The following is a 23,371-nucleotide window of genomic DNA, read 5'->3' as shown; positions in this document are numbered from 1 at the left end:
AAGTATTTTCTAAGTATCTTTATAATTCTGGTTATTTTATATCTGGTACTCATTGAAATCTCTGTCTCTCTGTTTTTCTGTTATTTTCTATTTTTCAGTTCATTTCCTTTCCATTGTGTAGTTTTTGAGTTGAATAGCTTCATATTTTACTTAAAGTGTAATTGATGTGTGTTTTGGTGCACCTTAAGTGCTCTAGGGTTAGTCTAGGGCTCTTTTAATGCATTGTTATTTTATTCGTTTTGTGTGGCTGCGAATGAATCTCATTTCAACAGTTGTTATCTAATTTCCTAAGGCCGCTGTTTTGTTTAAATACTGTGATAATTGTTTTATTTTCAGTTTTTAGAGTTCCTTCGCAATTCCTAACAGATGGCAGCGTTATTAGTCTCCTCGTAAGTGTCACAGCAGAGCTTCTAAATTCCTTCCCATCACCTCCAACCCCCGCCCCCTACCCCTCGCGAGCCGGTTCCAGGAAAACTGACTTCTGAGCAGGAGGAAATATTCCTGTCAGTTTCTCTGTGTAGTTCGTGGTGTGTTCAAGTGTTCAGTCTAAAGAAGTGGGAAGTGAGTGAATAGGGTCTTAAGAATTTTATTGTTATAGGTAACTTCATGTTAAATATGCCAATTAAGAAGTATTTTGAAGTATTTTTGTGATGGCTTTGGTTTTTATTCAAAGGAGTTATTAATCTCTTGTGGGTATGTTAGATGATATCGGAAATGCAGTTCATCTTTACTGAAACGGTTATAGATATTTTAAGGAGCTTTTTATGACCGATGTGCATTAACGTTCAAATCAAAACTGCTTGTTTTAAGTTGTCAATTAAAGTTTTTAGTGTCAAGGGTTTGAAGTCGGGTGAAGGTATCTTAGTTTTTTCGTGGTTTCACTTTTGACTATTTTAACTTCAATGGTTTCATGTAATGATGGACTTGGTCATGAAACCTAAATTGAAAGCTAAAGCGAGGTGTTCAAAAGCGTAGTATTAAAGTAGATTTAAAAGAGTTAAACTTCGTGAAAACTATTTAAACGATAGTATGGTATTTACTTTCCCGTAGATAAACTTTGTTTATTTCTAGAATTTAAGAAATTTCTGAAACCTCTATTGGTTCATATTAAGCTTTAATTTTAAGTTTATAATTAATGTATTTTATACAGAGTAGACTTCAGACACTTACTTTCTTTCCATATGCAATGGTAGGAAAAGATTTTTTGCTCTATTCGGGCGTAAATAAGATTTATATTTAACTTAATGCTATATAACTAAGTATTTAATACTTTTATTTCTTAATAATCTTAAGACCATAGGTTTTAATCTAGGAGTCTGAATTCAGATTTCAATGGATAATTTAAATGTTTTGTTAATCTATACTTTTAAGTTTTAATCAGTGGTTTTAATCAAATCTGTAAGACAGCCTCGCACTCCTTAATGCGTGAAAACTTTTTATTTTTTTTTTTTTTTTTTTTTTAGGTTGACTGTCAGTTCTGGAAACTTTTATAAATTGGAGCCATGAGTCTTAGAAACCTATTTATACTAAAAGTAAGTTCAGTTAAAAAGTAAGTTAAATGTCTAATGTAAGAGTAGGTATGTAAGTGTAGGTATGTTAAAATTACTGCATTTTTAAAATTTTAACTTTATTTCCAAAGGCTTGTTGTTTTAAGAATGGGACTAAGCTGTGTTAAAGGTAGTGTTAAATAAACTTACTTGACTAATATAAGCTGTTAGTACTGTTAGTTTCAATGGAAAGTTGAAAAGTGACTGACATTGCAGTTTCTTTCACTGACGGCTAGGTTTTACCAGATCAATTTAGCATTTGCATAATTATGGGCGACCTGTGAATGTTTAAACTGAGTGTTTTAAGTTACTGAGTGTCTCATTGTTTTTTTTTTCTGAAGCTTAGTTTTAGTCCTACTGACCAGTTTTTTATTAGGAACTTTTTGTTTTCTGAACGGTAAGTTTTAGACCTAATGTAATATTTCACTTGCTTTTCCCGAATGCTGAGTAATTTAATATGTAAGACTAAATGAAAATAATTACTTTTCAGGAAGTGTAATTCGATGTGACGGCTCTGTTCTGAATGCCGTACTGAAGAGGTTTGATAACTATTCCAGGAACTTTGAACTCTGGCCATGAAGGATCATTCTTCAGAATTTCCACTACTTTGAATTTGTGACAACTTCTAAAGGCTCGTGTGCCTCGTGCTGACGTAGATTTTGTCGTCATCTTGCAACTGATCTACTTCCAATAAGTTTCTCTGGACTTTCATTCACTATATACTGTCCTTGAGGCATAAGAACTTCTCGTGTGGAAATTTTAGTTAAGCATTTGCACTGAATACTGCAACTTCAGTTAAAAATGTCTAACAATTTTTTTTTCTTTACAAACTTTGGTTTATAGTAAACCAGTATTACTTGTATTGGTTAGCATCGTATGAGTGTGTTATTTTAAATCTGGTTTCTCATAGATTTTTTATTTCTTAGCATACTATGTGTATCTCATTTGCTAAAGTTTTTAAATTTGTGCTTTTGAAAACCACAGACTTTGTCAAACCAGAATTTTTCAAAGAATTTTGGCGTGGAAAATGCGGTTTTAAACTTAAAATATTCTCCATAGTAAAATTCAAGTTTGAATATGTAATTATGTATTCTATTTTCTGGTTCTGACTGGAGATTGTCGCAGATTGACTGGAGATTGACTGTTGTATTTTCTATGTAAAGAATTTTATAAATTAATAACTAAATACTTTCTAACCAATCGTTTAGTCGAGTTATTTTATTGGCACTTACTACATTACCTGAAGATTTAATAAAACTTTTGTTCAGTTTCATTAATGAAGTGTGAAAAATATCTAAACTAGTATTGAGGAGAGAATTAAGACTGCCTATTTTAAGTACCAGTATTCTAAATAGTTCAGAGGGAATGTATTAAAGGAAATAGTCTGTCAAAAGGCAGTAAGCCAAAAAATCTATACCTATGCAGAAATTGATGGAGGTCTAGATAAGACCAGAAGTTTATCTCGGAAGTATTTTGAAATAATGTTAGGGTTATTAACAGTTAACATTTGAAGCTAGGCAGTCCTAGTTAGTAGTACCTTGCCTTGCGGGTGACAGATAAACCTTTTCACTTTTAGTCGAAAACTACAGTAATGTATGAAAGATGATTGTAAATATAAGAGCTGGTGAAAATAGATACGCTAATTTACTGTTATGTTTTTAGCCTTAAGTTTCACTGTTCTAACAATTTTTTAATCACTAGCTTGTCACTGGTCTAGTTGGTCTTCATGAACGTATCTGTGTATGCTAAGTGTTTGAATTTGTGGAAAGCCATGTTATGGTATACTTCCTTCTAAAACTTAGTGTGCCAATGCTGTTATTGAGGCTGATGCAAATGATCCCATTTAAATGAAGACTAGAAGGGACGTGGATTGCCAGGGACTGTTAATAAAGATGTCTAACGTTTTTTCTAGATAAATTGGTGTTGTCTCGAGGAAAACCTCTCCCGTGGAATTCTTCCTTTAAACTGAACCAGAAAAAAATTCTATTGAATGTATCTCCAAAAGGAAAATTTCGATTAGAATTTAAAGGCGACGCAACGTTTACTGCGAATCCCAGCTTTTGAGACTTGGAAACTAGAGAAAATATCAGTCTTCTCTACGTCATTTGCTAATTTTTGTATCGAAATGACTGTATTCCTTATAGAAATCTATCTTTAATGCATTCATTCTTTTAAAGGTCGTTCGTCCTTTGCCCTTAATTAAATGTTAAACCCTCCATGAATATTGGTAATCCTGCCTACACTCTGGACAAGGAGGAACAGCCATTGTATACCGCTACTAGAACGAAGAACTTTGCACCCCTTGTTGAAAACTGTTCACGTTCTTCAAAAGTGCTCTTATCAAGTTTGTTTTAGATACACAACTTTAATAGCAATCATATGTATCGATGCAGGATTTATACGTGTTCTTGCTAAAACAAGATATGATAGTTTCGTCTTCAAACAACCAAACGTTATCCAAGGATTCTCACAGCACTCCATAGTCTTTAGCGAACGTACAAAATCTCGAGAAAGCATTACTTGATAAAACGATATTTTGTATTTGGTCTTACTAGCACGTAGTGCCCTTTAATAAGTATCAATAACAAGCAGAAATCTTTATTATATTAGTAGTAACGTTTTTCGTCATAAATCTTTATCTTCAGAGAGATTTTATTTGATTTATATTTCGGTGTGAGGCAGACTGGATTACTATAGTTATCCTTTAAACTTCTCTAAATTTTCTATGAAAGTAAAAAAACTGTCTAATTAGAAAATGGTATTTTTGTATATTTGGGTACTAAGAAAAAATAGCTCTCTCTCTCTCTCTCTCTCTCTCGTCGTATGTTCCATGGGCACGAATTTGTCCCGAAGTTGTGAGTAACATGAAACGTAAAGACTGATTTCAAATTCTGTTTTCGACGTCAACATGAACCACAGATTTAAAGTTCAAGCTCTCAAAGAATATTGAGGAGATCGATCGAAAGAAGTAACATAAGGTAATAAAAGTGGAAATACAGAAAGAGAAAATCAGTCAATAGCAAAATTGGTAAATTGACATAAAAGAAAAAATATTGGATGTGAAGGTGGGACAAGAGATACACGGTGGTAGAGGCGTGTGGTTTATTAGGTCCTCAATTACATACTGACGCAGACGCCGTCACGCCAGTTGCCGTCTCCAACCGGCACGCTTATTTGGCGCCTGCTCGCCATGGGAAAACATATCTTAACACTAGCAGGTACTCCATCATCCCCCCCCCCCCCCCAGATTAATACATGGGTATACATGGATAGGAAATAAAAAGAACAATACATGGATATACATGGATTAAATTGGATGCATGCGACAGTGTGTAATGGGACAGATCCAATAAAACAAAATAAACAGATGCTGCTGTAATGTACATGATTACACATAAGAAGGGTGTATGACAGTCAAAGACGTCATATGTAGTCATTCATCCAAGTGGCCTCCAGGGCGTGGACGTGATAGGGCATGACTCCCGCACTGCTTGCAGGCTGGGCGTAGGGTGGCTGACCGGTGGCTGCTTGGGCGTGGGAGGGGCTGGATGCGTGGCAGGTGTTGCTCGCCCTGGCTGGGGCCCCGATTATGTGAGTTGCAGGTGCTTCCTGTTACGGAGGGAGAGGCGCCCGCTGCCGTATGAGAGCGTTTCCGCCACGATACCGGTACGGTCCCACAGCTTGGTGGCTTGATTTTGCACTCGTACTTGGGAGCCCGGGTTGATGACGGGAAGCGTTCTGGAGGGTCCGTTCTCAGTGAGGGCAGCACCATTGTCAGCCATTTGACGTTCTCTATGCCGGAGGGTTGCCCCCCAGTGTTTGTCTACCGTGAGGTGCCAGCTGGCCGTAGGTACGCCGTCTCGGAGCTGCCTGCCTGCTGCCATCAGGGCGGGTGACTTATTCATTCCGCGGAGTGGTGTGTTGAGGTACTGCAGCACAGCCAAAGAGGACTTGTCCGTGTCGATGTTGCCGCCGCTCCCCGTGTTGGCCATTATTATCTGCTTCCCAACCTTGACCGCGGCCTCTGCCCTGCCATTGGACTGCGGGTACTGGGCAGATGATAGTCGCACGGACACGCCTCAAAACTTGAAAAATTCCCCCATTTCCTCGCTTGCCAGATTAGTGCCCCCTTCCGTGGAGATTTGCTCCGGGGCCCCCCACCTGGCGAAGTAGCGACGTAGCTGGGTCTTGATGTGAGAGGAGGAGGTACCGTGGGGGAAGTGGGCCAGCTTCAGCCAACCTGTGAGCCTATCTGCGTAGGCCATGTACATGTGTCCGTCGTGCCGGAACATATCTGCTACCGTCATCTGGAAAGGGTACTCGGGGGGGGCGGCGTGATGATGAATTCCTCTGCGGCCTGGGATGGTGCATGAACGTCGCATTCTTCGCACAAGGAGCGGCGATACTGCAGGTCCCCCTCGAGTCCAGGCCAGTATACCGTCTGGCGTGCTCGTCGTTGCATGGAGTCCAGGCCTTGGTGCCCAGCGTGTAGGTTGGCAGCCACCTGCTGACGAAGGGGCTCCGGTATAACTAGGCGGACGTTTCCCTGTTCAAATGTGTATGTCACTAAGTCTTGGACGACGGCCAGCCTCTCCTTGACACCGTAGAAGGGCCGAAGGCATGCAACTTCCTGGGACTTCCTGTCGGCCCAGTCCCCGGCCAGGACCCTGGCCATGAGCAGCTGATACACGGGGTCGCTGACGGCGGCATGTCTGACACTCGCCTCGTCCACGACGCAGCTGTCGTGCTCTACTGCTGCCAAGACAGCGGCCGCCATGGTGTCAGTGAGGTCCTCGTCGAGGTCCACGTCGTGGGTGCTGGGATCGGCTTTCAAGGCGGGGTATCGTGATAGGAAGTCTGCCGCACTGTTACGCTTCCCCGGCAGATACTTGACCCTTAAGCGGTACTGCAGGGTTCTCTCCTTCAGCCTGAAGAGACGGGGGTTGGAGATTTCCGTAAGGGTCCGATCCCCCAGCAACTTGGTTAATGGCCGGTGGTCTGTCACGACGGTGAGGTTGGGGCACCCCAGCAAGAACAGCCTCGCCTTCTGGAGACACCAGGCTACCGCGAGGGCTTCCCCCTCCACGGTGGCATAGCCAGCTTCAGTGGCTGTGAGATGGCGGCTGCCGCACAGCGCCAGGCGCCACCCGCTCGTGCAGCAGAAGGGTGTGTCGGCGGAGCTGCATGCGCAATACTGCTGGAGGATAACAAACCCTATGCCCTCTTTGCTCCAGTCAGTGATTGCTGTTGTAGGGCGGCTCCTGTCGTAGTAGGCCAACCTGTCCTTTGCTAATTGGCAGATTGTGTCCTGAGCGTGATGGAATTTGGTGCGGAGTGCCTCGTCCCAGTACACTAACTTCCCCGTTGGCTTCTTGAGGAGCTCCCTGAATGTGTTGATGATGGGGGCTGTTGCGAGGAAGGGTGCCAGCTGGTTGACGAATCTGTACCATGCCCTTATGTCGGTGATAGAGGGCTGACACGGCATCGGGAAGTTCTTGATGGTCGCCAAACGTTCCTCTGTTGGCTTGTAGGCCTCCCAGCCCAAGTTGAAGCCCACAAAGTCCACTTCTCTTCTTGCGAACTGGAATTTCTCCGGCTTCAGGGTGACGCCCTTAGCTGCGCAGGTTTCGAGGAAGTCGTAGGTGTGCCAGAAAGTCCCTTCGATGCTGTCGTCGTAGAGCGGGGTGTCGTCCACGCACTTGTATTTCCTCTGGATGTCCTGGATGGCGTCGTCAAATCGTCGAGTATACGCATCGCCGGCGGAGCAGTGTCTCATGGGGGTACGTCGGTAACGAAATCTCCCCAAGGGGGTGATGAATGTGGTCAGGTCGCGGCTTTCCTCGTCTAGCTCCACCTGGTGGTATCCCCAGTATGCGTCCGCCACGGTCTTGAATGTGTGCTTGGGTACCCAGTTCCCCCTGCATCACTGGCAGTGGCTTTCTGGCTGTGTTAAACGTCGTCGTGGCGAAATGTTGCAGGAGCCAGGCTTCCAGTCTGGCCGCATGCTCCTCCTGGGGCGGCAGGGGCACCTCGGCGGGTCGGGGTGGTGCCTGGGCGGCCCGTTGGGCCACGCCATCGAACAAGCTCACGTGTGCCACTGCGGGGGAGGGGTTGGGGAACTCCTTGGGTACCAGCTTCAAGTCCCTGCAGGCGTCCAGTGACAGGAAGAGGTGCTTTGCCGACTGCACGAAGTACACGTCCTGCTCCGTGGTGCGGCCTTGCAGGGTGACGTGGCACACGGCGGATCCAAGGCACTTCAGGGGGAGGTTTGCTGTATCCCGCAAGCCGGCACGGGGTGTAAGGGCTGCTGGGCGGACTTGGAGGCGCGACAGTAGGGAGGGGCCCGCCACACATACCTGTGCCCCGGTGTCCGCCACGGCGACGACAGGCGCTTGTACTCCTGTGGCGGTGTGGACGACTGTTACCTCCACTACTGGGTGGCGGGTGAGGTTGGTGCCCGCAACAAGCACAGCACTAGACACAGCCCTAGACACATCTGTCGGGGATTCTGCCATTTTTGCATGGGATTTCCTGCAGCATTTTTGATAGTGGCCCTGCTTGCGGCATCCGTTGCATATGGCAGACTTGGCGGGGCATGAGGCTCTGCCGGGGGCGTGGCGGCTGCTGCAGTTCCCACAGGGAGGGGTTGGGTGGCCCCTACCTGTATCAGCGACGGTTGCATTTGGATGATCTGCCTCAGGTATCTCGCTGCCAGCCGCGAGAGCAGTTTCCCGCCAATTGCATTGGCGCGCAGCGGCGTCAACACGGGCCGCCTCGTAGGCACAGCACCTAGCCCTAAGGGCGCTAACACTATTAATGTCATTGCTACATTGGTACACATGACGACACATAGCCTCATCACTTAGGCCCACCGTTAACTTAGGTAATAACGTATATTCGGCTAGGTTACACTGACACTGAGGGCACTGGAAATTGCAATCGGTGGCCTTTTGGGAACACTTTAAAAAGTAATCACTAACGCTTTCGCCTGGGCCTTGTATCGCATTGAAAAACTCTGACCATAACACAGTACGGTTTGTAGAGCGTAACACAATATCGCAAATGAAATCCATGGCTTCCGTATCGGTGCGGTTACTCCATTCCTGAGAGGTGAATCTGGCGTCCAGCGCTCGTTGCAGAGGGGACGTGCAGTATAACCTGATTTGGTGGACGACCTCGTGCGGCGGTAGTCTGCACAATTCGATCCAACATTCCATTGACCTTCTCCAGGATCTGAACGTGGCGGGCTTCAGCTCGATTTCACACTTCTCCGGGGCTGCAGACGAAGGGACACGAGGTGCAGGGGTAGCGTGTGTCGTAATCCGGTCACGGAGGGAGTTGATCATTTGTTGCTGTGCCGCCATGGCCTGCCTGGCTTCTTGCAGGGCAGGAACGAGCCCACGGGGGACGACAGGGCGTGCGGCCCTTGGGTTGGACTGCGCTGAGTGACGCTGGAAGGGCATGGTGAGGGTCACGTTGGTCCTTAAGAATCACTGCGCCATATTGGATGTCAAGGTGGGACAAGAGATACACGGTGGTAGAGGCGTGTGGTTTATTAGGTCCTCAATTACATACTGACGCCAGTTGCCATCTCCAACCGGCACGCTTACTTGGCGCCTGCTCGCCATGGGAAAACATATCTTAACACTAGCAGGTACTCCATCAAAAAACAAATAAGAATGCATTGAATCTGAGGCTAGAAAACGACAGACGTCCGTTACATTAGCTGTTCAGGCTTGGCTTATCCTAACTTTTTACCCTAAAGTTATGCATCAATGCGTATTTGTGTTAATTTGATATATATAATATCATATAAAATTTATAAAGCCCAAAGGGTGAAGTCCCTAGGCATACCCCCGACCCCATCAGACACCCAGCAGACACAGTCTCTGTTGTGGATCTTCTGAAATAAATAAAGATTTTCTGACCCATTTTAATTTTATGATTAAAACGCTGAATATTTACATATCTTAATCATTATTATATGGAATTTTTAAGAGCATTCCTATTGGTTTTATTTATATCGTGTCTATATCCAATCATTTAACTGTTCATAACATTTATTTTACTTAATACAGGAGGTGAAAATAATCTTTATAGAAATTCCTGAAAATGAGCTTACATCTCACTAGCGAATGGGAAGTCGTTTATGAAGAGGCTTTGCCAAAACCCAAAGATTTCAGCCAATGAAAGGAGGCGTTTGAAACATTGGTTATGGTGTAGGCTTCTGATTGGTCAAAGGAATTCCTCCTGTCCTTCCTTTGGAATGGAAAGCTCAGTGTAGTTCTAAACACGAACAGGAGTGGTCAGTGGACGTTTTTGCACACAAATGCTCACGAGATAAAGGACTTTAGTAAAGAAGGGATTTCAGGTTAGTTTTTCCAACATTCTTAGGGGATATTGTTGGTGCTGTAAGGTTTTGTATGCTTCGTGAACCATTGGCTAGCGTGGAAATGTCCTTTGAAGGAAGTAGTGTTGTCACAGAATCTGGAATTTTGCAGTTTTCAAAAATAGTTTGCAGACTGGAAAGTCCTTGGGAGCTGGAAGGCCACAGTGTCATTCTTCAAAATTGACTTATATACGTTTCTAAAAATTGACTTTCCAAAATTCCTGAGGTTCTTGAACAATGTATTTGTGGTGGGGGTCCATAGCAGAACGTTCATCTTAATTAAGTGTAGTGAGGTGCTGAAGGTGGTACCACGTGACACCTGATGTGGATAACTGGACTTTTTAATTAAAACAACACAGACAGACCACCACTGACAGCCTTTGACGATCTCGGACAATGGGGCAAGGAGGCTCCAGCTAGCTCGATTTATTGCGCTCTAAATTCCAAGCTTGTTAAAAATGATTATGGATGGAGAAACAAATCCACAGTTACATAAGGGTAAATATATTTAACAATAGATCTATACAAAGAACTTTCGGGAATCTGTTTCATTACAGTTTTCGCGTGAAGTTGTTTATATGAAAGAAGGAAATCGGTCGTTAAAAGAAGCAGTAGCAGATTAGCCAATATTTACGCTACCATTACCAATAAGCTAAAATTCAAGTGAGGGAAATCGCATAGCTGGAATCGAATTGACAATACGGAAAACTGAGACGTCGCCTTCGATGTCTAAAAAACCTCGAAAATTTTGGGTTTATTTTCAGTTTCTCTATCTGGGTGACATTGGCAATCAACAGCCTTCGTGAATTCGTCACTTACTTCATCAGTCTCTCTATAATTCACGTAACAATGACTCGAGTACCTCCTGATTGAGTGTCACGAATCTGCAACAGACTTTGAATTAGGGGAACATCCATGAGAGTTATAACAGTTAGTGCACAGATTATATAACTTAAATTTCAACTAGAGACCTTAGGTGGTTACAGTAGTCAGGTACAGAGGGCTAAATACATAAATTGAATGTATAAAAAAAAACTTTAACTTGATAGTAATCACAGAAATAATGAAAAAATAAAATATCAGCAATAAATATAATAATGACAAAATCTGCAGATGACATCTTGCTAATACAGAGATTACGTCCTTTAGGGGACAAAGGCCTCATTTTCCCATCTTTCCCACAATTTAGATCTTCTTGCTTCACTCCTTGGGATGCTTTGTATGAGCGAGTTGCCGCTGTTTCTCACTCGGGTTACCAGGCTGGACATTGTTCGCCTAACAATGATTTTTAAATTGTCCAGGTAGTTTTCTAAGAACATCTGTGTGGCGGAGTGGTAGCGTGGAGTGTTTGTGAGGCGTCTCAGAATGTCATTGTTCACAACAGTGATACGTCTCATGGTCTCTCGGGTATAGTTCGTCCAGAGGGAACACCCATAGATACTGTAGCAGTACGAGCGGAAGAGCAGAAGTTTCACATCTCGGTGACAGAAGGCAAACCTCCTTGCAATCATGTTGCCAGTTGCACATAGTTTACGACGCCTCTGTTCAATGTCTGCCGTATCTTTTAGGTCGTCGGTAAAATATCTGACCCAAATACGGAAAACTCGCGCACAAATTCCAGCCGATGGTTTCCGAGGAAAATTTGTGGTTCTGCAATATGCTTAAGCGATCTCGGGAGCAGCGACATGCACTGGGTCTTGGTTTCGTTGTAGATTATATCAAATTCCTCTGCATATTGGCGGCAAGTGTCGATGAGTCGTTGGAGGCCATGCACTGATGGGGAAATCAGAACCATATCGTCGGCGTAACCGAAGTTGTTTATAGTTGTTTCATTGACAGTGCATCCGATTGGGAGTGAGTTCAGTTTGACATTCAAGGCATCTGTGTACGTATTAAACAGGTATGGAGAGAGAATGCCCCCTTGCCGAAGCCCGTTTAGGGAGCCGAAGGTGTACGATAATACGTTGCCCCATTTGACACAGAATTGCTGTGTGGAGAACCAGCAATGTAAAATGCCAATTAGAGGGGTGTGCCCCTTTTATGCAGCTTCAGGAAGAGCTTCAGGTAGTTTACTCTGTCAAATGCTTTTCTCACATCTACGAAACACAGGAAAACAGGAGATGCTGATGATAGGTAGTAGTTCAGCAATTCTTTCAGTATGTAGATGCAGGTGTCGGTTGAGTGGTTTGCTTTAAACCCGAACTGGTTGTCAGTGGTGTGTAGGAAGGGGAGAAGTCTCACAAGAAGAACCGACTCAAGTATCTTCGATGCGATCGTTGTGATTGCAATTGGCCGGTAGTTGCCAGGGTCAGCTGCATCCTTAAGCTTGTTTTTGATTAATGGTATCAAGTGAACTAAGAGTAGGGAGTCTGGAAGAAACTGGTGAATTATGCACGCATTGAATAGGGCAGCTAGCAAAATGTAAATTATCGGATGGCAGAATTTGAAAGCCTCTGCTGGAAGACCATCACAGCCGGGTGATTTATTATTAGGTATGCTGTTTATGGCATCGCTGATGTTACCTGGCGTAATACGGTCTGCAAAATGAAATTGAATGTTGTCATTAAGGAGGTTATCTACCTCGCTTCGGGAATCCTGATCATTTATGCAATTCAGGATATTGTTGAAGTGATCACCCCACATCCTTGCGATAGCCTCGTCTCCTATTAGTGAGACCCAGCTTATAATCCTTAAATTATTTAAAGGTATGGCTTTGAATTCAGATTAGGGACAGCTTTTAACTGATTAATTTAAGGTTTTTGTAGTAATATTATGACGATTATCAAACATGGCCATCAAGAGCACAAAAGAACATATTCTTAGGAGGCTTGAATTTCAATTTCTCCGAGAATAGGACCTATGGGGCTTGTTCCATATGAACAGGGTTCATCTTCTGAATAGTAACAACAACAAATTGTACATGTTTTCGACCCAATTTCTCCGTGGATAGGATCTATGGATTCTTGGTGATAGGTGTGGGACATTTGCATACTTATGCAAACGCGAGCGAGCGCATGCTGAAAGCACCCCTTTTGCATTCGTACAGTTCCGTGTCTTTTATCAGAATCGAAATGGAAGCATTCCAATCAATCTTAAATTAGCTGTTTGCAAGTTTGAAAGCTCCAAGTCTCGGCCACGCCCACCTGTTATTTCATTAGTCTGGGATTTGAAGAAAAAATCCGGGATTCTTTCGATTCAGACCGGAATTAGGTTAGGATCAATTTAGTTGGCTTCTCACCAAGGACACATTCAGTGCGTCAAAATCTGAAACATTGTTATGAGACAATATATTGTTTTATATAAGTTTCATTTTCATTGAATTTGTCTATATATATATATATATTATATATATATATCTATATATATATATATATATATATATATTTATAATATATATATATATGTCATAGAGATATCTATATACATATAATATATATATTAGATATAATATTATATACATATATATATATATATATATATATATATATATATATATATATATAGATAATATATATAAATCTATATGTATATAATGTCCCACACCTATCACCAAGAATCCATAGATCCTATCCACTGAGAAATTGGGGCGAAAACATGTACAATAAACATGTACAATATGTCGTTGTTACTATCCGGAAGATGAACCCTGTTCATATGGAACAAGCCCCATAGATCCTATTCTCGGAGAAATTGAAAATCAAGCGAAATTTCTTTGCTACCCAGAAATACGATGTAAATAACACCAAATGAGTCGAATTTTACGAATTTAGCGCCAGAACCAAGAACTTTCGGTTATATACATGTACGAAAAAATATAAATGAGCATAAGTCCAGCTGCCAACAAAGTTGACCACCGTAGTCCCATAGTGGCTGGGCAGGTAACCGGAAGTTCTTGGTTCTAGCGCAAAATTCGTAAAATTCGGCTCATTTGGTGTCATTTACATCGTATTTCTGGGTAGCAAAGGGTTTTTGTATTAGTATATCCTTTCGTACGGGCAGATTTGACGTTCAAGAGTTCAAATAATAATATAAAAAAAGTCTTGTAAACAACTGGATGTCTGTCATATTGACTTGTGATCATTACTGAAGGAATTCGTGACATATAAAGTTGAATGTATTTTTTTTTGTCTTTGGCATGAATTAGTTAAGAAAGTAGTGGCTTTGATACCATTGTACGAAGAATTGACTAAGAAAAAGGCTATAAAGTGTGAGTTAGTACGGTCTGAAAGAAGTGCCCACCGTTGTGTTGACGCTATATACGAATGTGACGTGTTTTAAGCAAAGCATCACTACATTAACTAGTAATCTATGTTAAGCCTACAGGGTTGGGTTGGGTTGCTACCTGAGAACGCTGGAAAAAAATAATAAGAAAAAAAAGGTATTTGTGCTCGTGTGTGTTCCAGAACAGACTTGAAGCAGCGACCGTATTACCTTCCAGAATCAAGAGCTTGGAATTTTTATGATTGACTGCAAAGCTGGGATGTATTCTGTGACTTACTATTCAGTAACGAATTCCTCGTCTCGATAGCAGTTAAAGGGAAATATTCTGTGACTTAAACCTAAATGGAATTTTAAACGAGAACAACAAGGGTATGGCTGTGTCCAGGTCATAGAAGGTATTTTTTGTTGTAAAATGTCATAGACCCCTTGCAGCATTTATAGGTTTTAGCCATCGAAAATAAACCGATTCATTAAATAACCTCTCGCATAGTATATCGAAGCGCTCGAACAAGTTCCACATAATTTTGATCAGTACACAGAAGCTGAATCGAGGTAAATATATATATATATATATATATAGATATATATATTATATATATATATTTAATTATATATATCGTGAGATGTTAATAGATGGTGATTAGCTATGGTGCTCCAATTCACGTTTGAGGGAGAAATAATATTCTTGAAAGGCGAGAGTAGTCATTCTATGGTTTGGAAACCTAAAGTTATTTTTATTTTTTAATCATTGATCACATTAGTCGTAAAAGTGTTTTCCCGTTTAGAATAATTATACGTATTGATGTTACTTACAGGATCCATAAATGTATCAGAATTTGACGCATTTCTGCAATTATGACAAATTGAAAGAGGAGTTAGATTCATTTGCTTGTATTAAGTAATTTTTCCCTAAGCTTCAAATACCATAAAAATACAAGATATTTATTCATTAGCAGCTAGACAGGAGATGTAGTATCTTGAAGAATTTCCCACCTGACCATATCGAAGTTTTTCAGTTGCTTACGGTTGAAACTGTTCCATACTTGTTCCTCTTGATCGCTGCTGCTGCTGCGTTGGTTTGGTGAAAATAAGAAAGTAACAGATGGTGAATTCAGTATACTGTTTTAAAACTATGATTCGAAAATATTGAGTGTTGCTAATGATTTTTAACTCATTTTGAAAGTCTGTTGCATTTTTTAACACTAACGATATTAGATACTTAACTGGCCTTAACCTGGTTATTAGTTAGTTTTACTTTCAAATCGATGTAGCCTTCATACCAGATGAATGACTACTTTCTCCGAAGGACAGTCACTCTTAGCTTAAGTAACTTCATTTGAAATTGTAAATACAACGCTGTTAGTTTCCATTGCACTGAGAAATCCACTTGGTTTTTTCTTGTTTTAACTGGAACAACGCTTAAATTAGGGATATGAGTTACTTATGAATTTAATGCAGACAGAATTTTTTCATTAATGGCTATAGATATTGACGTATAAAAAATCTGGAATTTTCTCAAATAACTTACTCGTATGTGGTCTTTGTTTGTACGCTTTCAGGCCACACGTGTGTATTTCAATTTCATTTTACTGGTGTATATATATATATATATATTATATATATTATAATAATATATATTATATCTATATATATATAATATATATATTCTATATATGTTATATAAAGCTTACGTTAATTAACGCATAAATACAAATCTGGTGCTAATTAACGTAAGACTAGTTTCCTCCGACAAAGTTCATTGCCATACTTACATCTATTGATTTGACGTTGTTCTCGTCTGTCTTGCTCGAGACTAGCTGGACGTATCAAGTGTCAATAGCTACCGACAAAACTTGAAGGTTTTGACAACAAAATTGTAATAATTTCGGTGTCATTTACATCTTACGTGACTTTAGGCACCAAAGGTGTTTGGTTTCTGTGCTGTATTTCACTTCGTACTGGCAGAGTTGGTGCCAAGTGTTCAAATAGTGAGATTGAAAGTCATGTAAACAATGACTGGATATCTACGGCATTATGATGTGATAGTTCCTGAGGGCACTCGTGAAAAAGAAAGGTGAATGCAATTTTGATTCCCGTATTAACTTCGTCGTAGATCAGATAAATGTGATTATCGAACTATTATTGTGTTAAGGCGCCTACCGAGGAAAAGGGCTGTAGAATGTAACTGGGGAGAGGTTGAATTTCGAAAGGAATGTCTGCTGCTGTTTATGTTGACGGTATCCATATGTCAATTCCGTGTTTTAAGCGTCATTTTATTAACTTGCAATACACGGAGCAGGCCCTCGTCCTTTTTCAAAATAAGGTGCTTCTTATATTTTATTTCATATAATTGTCTTTTATTGTTTGTATCGTCAGTATCGCAACTCTTATAGAATAGTAGGAATCTGTACTTCTTTGCTTTCTTCTTGTACAACCCTCATCACTTCAGGCGGTCTCGTTGAATAGTCTTGGTATATACGTGTACAATGTGCAAATGCTCTCTCGCCTGACTAACAGCAATTTGTTCTAGGTTCAATTAGCCTAAGTATATGCATGTCTGATCACAGTATTCATGAAAGGAAGCTTAAACAATTTCTCGTATGTGCCGAGTTCGTTACTTTGCGAAGTTAATTGTGTTGCTGTTTTGTGATTTGACTTTAACAATTGCAGCCTGGATCATGTCTTTGCTGTGATCTGTAGTTCCTCCTGTGGCGACTGTGATGTTATTTAGGAAGAATTTTCTTACGTTTGGCGGCAGTCAAAACTGACCTCACTGTGAATGGTGGTGGCGCCATTGAAGCTTTGTCGTATATAAATTGCTTGGAAATATTTTTGAATAAAGGCGAAAGATTTTACATTCCATTGTTTCACTTTCCACAAAGCCAAATGCTGAACTTATTTTACAACGAACACACACACAGATATATATATATATATATTATATATATAATATATATATAGATATTATATATACGATTATATATATATATACTATATCATATATATATCTATATATATATATCTGCGTGTGTGCGCGCTCCCGCGCGCGTGTTTAATCTGATAAGGCATGCGTGAGGTTTAATGGTAAAATTAGATTCAACCCTTACATGAAAGTTTTAACACCGCCAGGTATAAAGTCAAGACCTGGTGCACATCGTACCTTTCAGCTGTTAACTACAAATAGTCCTTTATTACATAATAATTACGAGATGGTTCCATTGCGTTGAATGAAATGCTGAATTAAAGAAATATATAATGTATTTCTTTAAAAAAAATTAACACAAGTTAAGCTTCCGTTGCTAAAAATAAACGAGGAAAAAAACACTAGAATTAAATTAAAGATGTTTGGCAAACCAAACTTTACACCAATCAAATTTTAAAATTCCGGATCTACTGTGACTCTTAAAGGTTTGTAACTCCAGACAACTTGTGCCTATTCAATCACCTCACATTTACGAGGCTCAGATACTTTTGAATAACAGAAATCTTGTTTCACCCAATGTAATATGTCTAAAAGACGAGTAAACTAGCACCATACTCAAGAAAATCTATTTAAGTAATTTACGTCGTTCTTAATAATAATGTTTATCCAAGAATGAGTTCACTAAATACTGAAGTTTTTAGAGGGGATGAACAAATGATAGCTCCTCCCATGCACAGTAAACTAACTTTTTTCTTTTGTCAGTGCCCAAGAGTAAAATTGCTCACTTCACCACTTTCAAAACATGTCTGCTTTCATAATGTAATAATCTAAAACTTATTTCTGTTTACATCATGAACCGAGTTGCTATTTGCAATACTTTTCTAGGTATCTCATGACTACCAAAGACCCTTCACCAAGTTTTGGTTTCTCAAACTCACCACCAAAGTAAGCATAAATCTTCTTTCCTACCAGCCGATTTATACCAGTCACTTTGTAGAATTCTCTTTCTACCATAAGTTGGAAGATACTTAACATATGGTAGGCTAAAGTTTCTCTTCCCCAAGTTGTACCATTTCGTTTTCTCTCCTCCAGTCGTCGGAGGAAACTGTTCTTAAGGGCAAAGTATTAGTATTTTCCATCTTCGGGAGTTCCACCAGGTGAATTTATTCTTGATCGCCTTCGGCATCCATGGCTCTGCCTTCATGCAAGAAAGTAGCGTTTTGCAGGTGAGATAAACCTCAAGTTCCTCGAGTTCCAGGGACTTCAATATACCAGCCTCTAGATTTGCAAATGAAAGCCTCCATTCCCCATCACCAATGCTGGAGAGATAAACGTGAGAGACTGAGAGGGGAGTTTAAATACGGCTTGTTTAAATTTTCTGGCCAAGAAGCTTTTAACATTGGAACCAGGTCAATACAAATTAACAAAAGAGGGTACTGTAATCCTTGCCATGACAGCGAGATGTCGACTCCAACTTGGGTTCTAGTTACACTGGGTGGAACCAAGCTGAGGCGGCTGTCTGAGAAGACGTGACCTTCCAGAGATACAGCTACAGCTCTAAAAAACTCATCCTTCCAGTTGGACTTTTGTAGCAATGCTTCCACCGTTTGATCTTGAGAAGAAACTTTCAAGTATTTTGAGTGACCTTTAAGAAGAGCTTCCTTTTTCTCTTTAATATCGACCACATGTAAAGTCAGATTTTCTTCCATGTCCACACAGAAATTAAAATCAAACTCATCCGGTGCATGAAGAAGTGTCTTATCAGCAGCACCACCGAGTAATTCTAAATTTCCAGTAAAAAGAGGGTTCACCTGAGAAATTTTGTCTTTTATCATCTGCAGTTCAGCAGTTACCACGGCTTTAACCTCCGCTGCCTCGCCCTCGCTAAAATTCACACACAAATGCTGACTTTGCTGACCTATGTAAGATAGTGGCATTTGGTCCAGCTTCTTTTCTTCTGCTTCAGCTGGGTCACTGCACGTAAACACATCATCGCCCACTTCCAGAAATTCATCTAGGAACCCATATTGATCAAGCAGTACAAAAAAATTATTTCTAATGGATTTAGGAGTGTTGTCAGACAAGTTTCCTGATTTAGTGTTTTTCATAAACTTGATTAGCTGCTTATATGCCGTTTCATGCCCAAACATAGCAGCAAGATGAGCAGGTGTGTGTAGGAAGTGGTCTTTGACCTCTACATTGGCCTCCCTGGTTTTGAGTAAGGTGCACAAATCGGAATGTCCAAAAGCAGCTGCCTGATGGAGTGCTGTTGTATCCATGAGTTTTTCCACCTGGAGATTCACATTTAGCTGAGTAACTTCTAGTAAAAGATGAATTGATTGCGAAAGTCCCTGTTATGATGCTAGCAGCAAAGTCTGCCATCAAGTCTTCAGTGACATGAATACTTGTCCTGTCTTGACCATTATGTACATAAATGTTGAAGAGGCTCGAGTGTAATTCTTGAATTCTATTAAACTTGTCCTTTGTGGTCTGGTCTCTTGCTTTTTCAAGTTCATCTTCAATATTCCTCGCTTCACTATCAAACACCTCCTGAAAGAATAAATAGAGTTCCTTATGCAACAGTAACAGAGTTTTAGAGTTCCTTATGCAACAGTAACAGAGTTTTAGAGTTCCTTATGCGACAGTAACAGAGTTTTAGAGTTCCTTATGCAACAGTAACAGAGTTTTTGCAGTTTCTAAGTATATCAGACATTCTTTTAAGTGAACTTCAGTTCTACAACCTGGATCTTACCTTTTCCAGCTCTCTCATGTAATTATATGGATAGAAAATCCCTAGGGTAATGTCCTTTGCTGTCAGGAATGTAAAGACATGCGCTTCCTTTAGCAAGCTGACGTGCAATACCCCAGTGATGGCATGTTATTGCCATCGTGAGTGGAGACATTACACTACAAGCATCTACAGCAAAAGGAATACCTCCTGCTTGGTGAAGAAAGCCTACACTTAGACTGCAGTTTGACTGGACAGCCTGAACCATAAGGTGGGTCAGATAGTCAGATGAATGTGTAGAAACATGATTCGGTCCAGCGATGCCATTGCAAAGGGAAGCCTTCAGTAAAAATTAAGATTTTCCAGTATCATCATCAGGCCATCGAGCTATCCAAGGAGTGTCACTTTTGACTTTTTCCATTATATGGTTCATTCCAGCTCGCAATTTAGTTTTGCTTTCGTCTACCCTGCTCAGCTCCTCTTCAAGCACATGAGCCACTGTCTGAAAAGAGTATACCAGATATAAAGAATATTACCATAATTAAGATATAAAAAAATCACATATTTATAGCATAGAAATTATATTACCATTGTCATACGCAAACACACGCACATATATGCTGTACTATATCTTAATTTTTTGCATTGTCAATACATTTCCCAAAGTGTTACAAGGCTTTCTATATACCTTGTCTATATATGTATTTCTTTTCTTTATTAAGCAATTTTCCCCTAACAGGGAAAGTAGACTGAGATGGTATGGACATATAAAGAGACGAGAGGAAGACCTTCCGATAAGGAAGATGATGTAGATGGGACTACCAGGTGGGAGAAGGCTGGGTAGACCAAAATTGCGATGGATTGACTGTGTGAGGAGAGATATGAGGGAGTTGGGATTGAGCGAGGAGGACGCACTGGACCGAGGGAGATGGAAGAATGTGTTGAAGAACCATTACAGCGACCCCAAATAGGGACAAGCTTGTAGAGAAAGAAGAAGTAGTAGAGGGAGTGTCTCCAGAGAACAAGCAACACAATGGTCCAGCTATGTTTATGCTTGGCTGAGCCTGTGTTAGGAGAGAGAAGATGGAAGAGCATGTTGATGGATGTGATGAGAGGAGGAGGGGCTGGAAGTATATATAATAATTTTTTGGTTGAAGCCCGAGTTCGGATAGGAATAAGTTGAAGAAATGAAGAAAAAATTGTTGTAAATGTAAATAAAACAAGGGAGTTGGATAAGAAAGAGGTGAGACGAATTCATATGGAGAAAAACATGAAAACTCTGCTATGTACAAATGCAAGGAGAGGGTGAGTATCAAATTCCACGATGGCGTCATAGGAACAGCAAAGAGTATTTGTGGGTATGGGAGGCTAGGTGGAATGAATAAAAACAGTGGTGAGATCAGGAAAAAAAAAAAGGTTTAGTAAAGTAAAAATCGACAATTTTTGAGATGCAGTTTCCTAAGAGATCAAGTAGAAGTATGCTGGAAAATGGATAGGCTAGATAAGAGAAGTTAAAAGATTGAACAAGATACCTTTAGTGAAAATAAAATCAAATTGGTTCCACAAGGAAACAAATGCCAAGAAAAAGATTAATGAACAAAAGGATCTGATAATAATGAATGGAGAGATGTCCGACGTGAATGCTGTCCTGGGTCAATGGAATGAGTATTTTGAAGTTATGAGGATTGTGGAGAATAGAGGAGGGGGGGCGGGGGGCAGAGATGAATGGCAAAGAACGGAAAGGGTTATTGTAAGAATAAGAAAGCTTGCGTAAGCGACTCCTGATTGAAGGAATTACAAGATGCTGGTTGGCGGGTGGCTGAGTGGCTGACCTGACCGTTGTTAGCACAGGTGAAACAAATAAGATTGAAGGGGCAGGTTGCAAGTGAAAGATTTGCCAGGGATTTGTTTCATGTAAGGCAGTGTTTCTTAGGCCCCGTCCACACGGCCGAGCTTTGCTCGACGAACTTTGTTCGATGTGACGTCAGAAGTGGAGAAACTGCGTTAAAGTTCTGACTTTTCCTGCTGTTTCTCTGCTTCTGACGTCACATCGGACAAAGTTCGTCGACCAAAGCTCGACCGTGTGGACGGGGCCTTAAGTGTGGTCCGCCGATCCCCAGGGGTCCGTGGAATGTTCCAAGGGATCCTTAGGATAATGTGAGGAGGAAGCGTTGCTGTTAAGTTCACTAAAATTTGTGTGCAGAATTCCAAATTTAATAATGTTGTGAAAGTTATTTTAAGTAAAATGTAAACATTGATGTTGAAGATAAGCCATTCATAAATAATTCAGTAGCAATTTTAGTACCCTGAAAACACTTTTAAACCCAAGAGGGAAATTATCATAATAAGGGGTCCGCTACACGAGTAACTTTAATAAAAGAGGTCTGCTGCACAAGAAAGTTTAAGAAACACTGACCTAAGGGAGACGAAGCGGAGATCCATGAATGATTTGTTGAGGCATCTCCAATTTATGCAAGCGAAGTTTGGGTGCTACATGCAAACGCAAGAAAAAATCTAAAGCGGCTGAGAAGAATTATTCTTTTAATACAGGTGGTGTAAGAAGACGTGAAAGAGTGAGAAATGTCGAACATGAAAGAATAAGTGAAAGGGAGGACCACAGTCATCTGAGATGGCTCGATCGTGTGGAAAGAAGGGAGGACGATAGGCTGGTGAAGTGTATTATTCAGAAGTGTCCTGGAACAGAAGAAAGGTTATGAAAGGGCTGGATAGATGGCGGGATAAGAATGATTGAAATGGAGGGGTCTTTACTACATTTAAGAAGCGAGAAAATGTAGGGAAGCTAAAAGGGGACTGTTCCGGTGATCATGGCTTTGTATTTTTCCGGAATTTACTCCCATGGTCGCTCATAAAGCTTATGGTGAACCAATTATATATATATATATATATATATATATATATATATATATATATATATATATATATATATATACACACACATACATGTGTATATATGCATGTATGTATACAAACACAGACACACACGCACACACACATATATATATAAATATATATATATATATATATATATATATTATATATATATATATATATAATATATATATATATATATATAAAGACATATATTAGAAAGAGGAACCGAACTGCAAATCTCAAACCTTTCCAATTCGTTCTGAACGAGACGGGAGCGAACCTACTCTGGTAATGATCATCCGGGTGTAGGTGGAGATCTGCGGTGAGATCCAGGCGATCTGCAGCAAGTTCAGTCCCTGGAAGACGGTCGTGATCGGCGCTCCAGCCGCTAAGAGCAGCGAGAGGATCATTCTTCGGTTGGCGATTATGGCCACGACAAGGGCGTGATGGGAATGCTGGCCAAAGGGTTCGACTGGCGCCCCACTCGATAGAAAGGCAGATGCCTTTTTGACTCTGTCTCCTTGGCGGATCAATTCCAGCAGTTCCAGGTAAAGTGATTCTTTTTCTTCTTTTGTCTGGAAATGAATTAATTTAATTTATCTATTTATATAGCTATTTTTTATTTATATATTATCATTTTTGGAGAAAACGTAATAGTCTGAATTTCACGA

At 40.7% G+C, this 23,371-nt stretch overlaps 1 long non-coding RNA gene across 1 annotated transcript; it reads left to right on the top strand.

The window, feature by feature from the left end:
* The first annotated feature begins 501 nt into the window (after nucleotides 1-501).
* LOC135199124 (uncharacterized) lies at nucleotides 502-3,762 on the top strand. Its single transcript, XR_010310905.1, has 3 exons — nucleotides 502-561; nucleotides 1,464-1,532; nucleotides 2,038-3,762. It is a non-coding gene; the product is annotated as an uncharacterized LOC135199124 (long non-coding RNA).
* Nucleotides 3,763-23,371: the final 19,609 nt, after the last annotated feature.

This window comes from Macrobrachium nipponense, chromosome 25 (assembly GCF_015104395.2).
Source record: "Macrobrachium nipponense isolate FS-2020 chromosome 25, ASM1510439v2, whole genome shotgun sequence".
NCBI classification, from domain to species: Eukaryota; Metazoa; Arthropoda; class Malacostraca; order Decapoda; family Palaemonidae; genus Macrobrachium; species Macrobrachium nipponense.
Note: the sequence above shows the minus strand (reverse complement) of the source record. Positions and strands in the feature narration are given on the sequence as shown.